This window comes from Alligator sinensis, unplaced genomic scaffold (genome assembly GCF_000455745.1).
Source record: "Alligator sinensis unplaced genomic scaffold, ASM45574v1 scaffold321_1, whole genome shotgun sequence".
Classification (NCBI taxonomy): domain Eukaryota; kingdom Metazoa; phylum Chordata; order Crocodylia; family Alligatoridae; genus Alligator; species Alligator sinensis.
In genome coordinates, this window is record NW_005841969.1 from 2,357,043 (window position 1) to 2,363,359 (window position 6,317).

Sequence of the window (6,317 nt, forward strand, 5' to 3'; positions counted from 1 at the left end):
GCTCTACAAGAACCTTTTAACATATATTTAGGTTGCTGGTAGTTCAAATCCAACCAAAATATTAATTGATGGCTTCATGACAGCAAACTGGTATCAAATTACTTTCCAGTGCATGGGTGTCCACATACAACATCAACACTAATGGCAAACTTGATCTCAGCAGAGATATGAAGACTGAAGAGGTATAGGAACTGTACTATACTCCCAGTGCTAAACTCCCAGGGTGCGTCCACACATGTAGGCATGTTCACTTGCAGCAGCTCAAATAGGACTGGCACAAATTTGAGCCAGGGATTTTTGTCTCAGCGCACATGCCCGAACATGCACTTTGGTGCGATGCAAATTGTGCCACTTGGGGCAAAATAACCCTGCTCAGCTCCTCCTGAATCTGCAGCCAGGGGGAGCTAGAGCCTGGGGTCAGTACCTGTGCTGGCCCCAGCAGTATAAAAACCTGTCCTGGAGAGCAGCTCAGGGCTACCTGCCCTCAGGAGCTTCTGAGGCCCAGCCAGTTGGCATCTGGGGACTCTACCCCTTGTGCCAGCTGGACTGCTGAAGCAGCCCTAACCTGAAGTGGCACCTGCCCCCTCTACCTACTGCAGCAGTCTGGCAGTGAGGGCTGCTGCCTGGCTGTGACCTGCTGCCACCTGCAACAGCATCTGTCCCCTTGGACCTGTGGCCTCATGGCTGCATTACTGCCAGAAGACCCGAATGGGGTGTCCCCACTCTGCCATCTGGGCAGCTATCACCCAGAAGATGTGCTTCTTGTGCTGGCCCACATTCTACTGTCCAAGTGTGTCCTCATAGCCCCAAATGGCCAACAGGTCAGCCATCTCATCTGCCCTCCAGCTGGGTCCCCAGTGTTGGTCCTGGACAGGCTCCTCTGCGTGGGTCTTCCCACTTGTCTTACCAGTAGTGATCCTGGTGTTCCCTATTTAAAAATTGCAAATTCTCTTATAAGAAACCCAAATTCTCTCATTAAAATACCCCCCAATATTGTTCTTTTGCTATTAAAATGAAATGCCACTATATATAGAGAGATCAGTTGGGCAATGTTTTATTGATATATTTACAAGTTCAAAGCAATTTGGAAGCCTACCAGTGCCTCTAGCATCATAATAAAATAAACTCTAAATATCTATACACTTTGGCATTTACTTTTGGCTTTTTTATAATAGAAAAATCAGAGCTGCCCCTACTCCCTTTGCTCATCAGAATGTGCAGTGCTGAGCAGCAGTGATATGCCAGTGCTCTGCCCCTGCCCTTGCCCTTCACTCTCAACCCACAGCCTGCCCCCACCCCAGTCCCCTCATTCCTGACCCACGGGACCAGGTATGTGGGTGAGGGGTTTATGGAGATGGCTTGGGAATGTGGGGTTTGTGGTGGATTGTGGGGGGGACTGTGGGTGTGGTGGGTCCATGGGGTGGGGCTGCTCAGGAGGGGTGGGTCCCCTGCCCCCCACAGGTCACATTCCCCCCGCACAGCTCACAGACTCCCCCCAACAGGTTCCAGAGCCCCCCAACAGGGACCAGAGCCCCTCTGCAGGACCCAGAGTCCCTCTGCAAGGGCTACAACCCCCACCCCTGCAGAGGTCACATGCCTCCCTGTAGGGCCCAGAGCCCCCCTGCAGGGCCCACATGCCCCCCCACAGAGCCCTAGTCCACCAAACAGCCTACAGCTCACCCGCATCAGCAGAGGTCATTGGGGCACTTGGGCCCTCCTGGCACAGCCCTCCCCCCCGGTGCAATGTGGGGCAGCACAGGGCAGCATGGCAAGCTTCAGCCACCTGGCACTGCCTGTGCTATATTGCACAGGCCCTGCCTATCTTGGTGTGTAATCTGTCCTTGACTCTGAGATGGCTCCTTCTGAACATCCTCACACTAGAACTGAAGAACCATGTTATTACCAGTAATTGTTTGCATTGCAGCATTATCTCCTAGGGATCAGGGCCCATTGTATTCACACTGTATGGGCTAATAGTGAAAAAATGGTCCTAACTCAGAGCTCACTGTCTGTTGCTTCTCTGGTCATGGTCATTTGGATAGTTTCTTAATCAGGATTATTTGGAATTAATCTCTTTCTTTCTCTCTGGTCTCACAGACTTCAGGTGCCTATAGCGGCTTTAACTACAGCTTTCTATCTCCTCCTGTCTTACATAGTTTCCTTCTACCTTGTTACATCTTCACCTATCCCTTCCCAAATTTCATATTTGTCTAAGGTTTTAGTTTTGGTTTCATAAAATTAACTTTCTTTTCATGACATGGCCTCCTGCCCAACCCCCAAGCTGGAAGACCAGGGTATTCCCCTTAGTCTGGTCTTTATCCTTGATCTATTCGACATGGAAAGCCCTACTTGTAGCTCTTGGGGTTACAGAGACAGGCCAGCCACTCCACTACATAAAAGTAGGAATTATATGCACCTACAGTCCACCAAAAGGAAGCCTTCCCATGAGAAACCCTAGTGTCAATACAAACACAGAACTGCTTTGGGGAAACAAAACCAAAACAGGTGAGCTATTGTTCACCACAATCTCTTTGTTTCTTCTTCTGAACATGCTGATAGACGATAAAGACATTAGCAACAGGAGAAAAGTAGCAAAGACAATCTTGTCTATTATTTGGACTCTCATAATGCATCCCAAACCCTAACATTAAGGGAAAAGCAATCAAAAGTGAAAATGAAACCCAGAGTAAAAAGTAAGAGAAATAGGAATTGCATAGGTGCTCTCAATATCACTCAAGCTTTGTTGCTATGGCTCTTCCACCATAGCTTGCTAATTATTGACTTTTCCTTGGAGAGCTACCACTAGAGTGGATGAGATATCACTGGTCTAATCAGCAAGAACTTCTATGCGTGTTGTTGCTCAGAAATCTCACAATAGTTGAGGAAATATTAACACTAATAATACCTGCTCCTGAGTTTCACACCTCCTTCCAAGTGGTTGATTTACAAACCCAGAGTCTTCCTAAGAGAATGACATGATAGAATATCATCCTGTATAACTACACAGGAGGAGGACAAAAAATGATAGTAATAAAATAGCAAACATTTGGATAATATTACTCAGGAGTAGCCATCTAGTTAAACCAGCAAAGGGACTGAGCAATAGGGCTGATATGCTTCTTCACAAGAGGAAGTAAGACAAATTGAAACACAACAATATCTTTTCATTACTAATGGAAGGCCTCCAAAATTTTTCTAATTCACTTTGGTTTGGGTGGGTTTCCAAAAGTTCAGGATTGAGATTTTCAAAACAGAGTAGGGTTTTAACAGGTTTTGCTCTGTTTTGAAATTTTCAAACAGAATGCTTGCCTGAACTTCTCCAGTCTGAAAGTTTCTCAATAACATGAGCTTGTTGATCCTTTCTGGTTTTGGCATGGTGAAAATGATTTGGGAATAACTGTCAAATTATACCAAGAAGAAAAGGGACTCTTGGAATCATCTCTTCCATATTTCCTTTCAGAACTTTAGAACCATGACAGTGAAGATTGCCCCCAAACAATTAATCTACCCTGACCTTTATTCTCAACCAAGCAGTTGAATAGGACTGCAGATACGTAGCTTGCTTTGTGTTAAGTAAATGTCCCAGCAATAAGGACATGTTAGGTTTAACTGATAGTTAATGTAATAAAGTCATTACATAGCTGCGCAAAAGCTAAAAGAAAAGAAAAAATTGTTTCAAAGCTAGTTTTGAAAACTTTAGGAAATATTCATTTAGTTTGATTTTTTGACAAAGGTTCAAGTGAGAGTTTAGTTTAATGAAACAAATTCACATCTCCTTAAATCCTGGATTGAGGTAACTAGAAGTTTAATCTGTACTGTCCCTTATATGGTAACAGGAATTGTGAAACAGCATGCTTTGAAATGAGAATACACAATATTGTTGCCTTTGCCATTCTCTAAATAACTGATGACATCACTGGCAGCATCTCAATACATACCTTTAAAGCACTTCTAAGTAATTTTAGAGTAAGATAAAGAACATAGAGAATGGAGCAAAAGCAGACAACTGGAATAGATCATTTTATGTGAGACTGCAGCATGGTGAAAATGTGAAAATTGTGGATAAATCCTGTTTCAAGTATCCTTTGTTTATTAAAGCTATGAAAGACTAAAATAACCTTGGGATAGCCTGAAATGCTACCACTGAAATGGTGTCAGGCTGAAAGAATCCAGTGGTCAACTGCAGACACAGATGGCTAACAACCTTTTCATCTTCTCATATTCATAGGGGAACCTTACCCTGAGGATGTCAGTTTAATTGTTTTCCAAAAAGGTTTTTCATTTTTTTTGGAAAACATAATATTTTAACCATGTGGAAAATGAAGAAGCACATGGCATATTCCATCTGGACATCACGTGCAAATAGTTAATCTAAAAAGAGATCATTCTGAATTTCCAGTCACATATATTCTGACTCTGACTAATAGGCATTAAAAGCGTGTGTCTGTGTGTGGGGAAAGACCACCATTACATAGAATTCTATATATGCTAATAGTTACTTCAGAATAAAATACCACTAGATGGCGTTCAAGAATATGCAGCATTTCCCTGGGTTTTGTAGGGCCAATGACATTTTTTAATGTTGTGTGCATTTTAAATGCTTTATTTGATACAGCTCTTTACACACAATTCTTGCTATCCAGTAATTTTTCATAGTGCAGACCATATTTTAATAGAAAGTTTGTCTAGTGAACTTATAACACCTCCACTGATGATAACACAAACCTTTGGCCTGGTAGTTATACGTTACTTGAGACTACAGCATCTGCGTATATGAAAACAACCTTAGGAATAATTTTGTTATTTTAAGCTTTCTTGGTAGGTCTGATCCCTGATGATAGCTCCATATTTTCCTACCCATTTAATGTAGTAGATTTTTACAAAGACCAATGAAATGAAGAACATAGGCTGCCTATACACATGCTTGGGGAGGTGAGGGGGAGGGGCATTTTAATTAGAGAGGTTCCTAGAGAGCCACTCTAATTAACATGCAGCAGTGTCATGTGTATTAAGCTCCTGCATGTTTTAAAATGGCAGTGGGATGCTTTAATTAAAACTCTTTCAACAAGCTTTATTTAAAGTGCCCTAGCAGCCATTTTTAAACTTGTGGAAAATTATACATGTGATACTATGGTGATGTGAGAGCATTCTAATCAGAATGTGGAGCAGACTTGATTAAACGAGTCTGCTCCGACATGTTCTAATTAGAATGCATTGGAGCATGATTAAAGGGACCCTACATGGTGGTGCCTCTAGATACCAGGAGGTGGTGCCAACACCAGAGGTATGATTGTGCACCCTTGAGTCAGAGAGAGCTTTATTATAGACTTCAAAAGAGAGTAGGACTGAGCCATTGCAGACAGCACATTCTGTGGATCAGCAGCAATTTTGACACGAAGCACACTATATATAATAATTTATAATCATACTATAAACAGTATTAGAAATCCTACTCTAATTAGAAATCTGTTCCTACCAAACAGGTTACAGCAGCTGTCCTTAAAATGTTAAAGCCCCTGTACATAAGACTGTGACTGATAAATCTCTAACAGCAGAACAAACATTTTAAGGGCAAGCTCTGTAGATAATTTAGACTGAATTTTCCATAAAGTACTTCGCCTTTTGAAACTGGTTTCAATATAATGTTAAGGGACACATCAAGCATAATGGACTTGAATATTAAAATGCTCACTCTCTCACAGTGACACACAGTTACCAGAAAGCAGCTTTCTATCATTGCTGCTGTGAAATTAAAACATGGCATACAGCTAGGAGAACAACGGCACGCTCATAATTGATTTGTACTTTTCATTTAAATTAAATAGTGTTCAGCTGTTTGGTGGATAATTCTCAAGTGGCCTGACTAAGCTGATATTGCTAATGAATATAACCAGTATATTACTCCAGTCCCATCACAGCTATGTCATTTTCTGAGGCCTATACAGCTTAGATTTTTTTAAAAAGTCATTGCTTTGAGTGCTTTGTAAGAATTTTCTAGCACATTTCAAGGAAAAAACCTGGAAGCCTATTTTTATTTTATAATTGTCAGCTGCTGCAGTTTTTGATTATTTTAATGTTAACCTGTTTACCATAACAAAATTTACTCTATTTAAAAGAAGAAGCAATTCATGACAACTTCATGGATGGAAGATGTTAATGTGTGCCTATACATTCACTATGGGTATAATCCTGACCCCAGAGAAATCAATGGGACTTTTTCTGTCTTCAAACGGATGAAGATTTCACTTTGTGCATTAGAACATATAAATTCTAGTACTAGTAATAGTATTATATTTCCTATTGTAAAAATAGGGAAA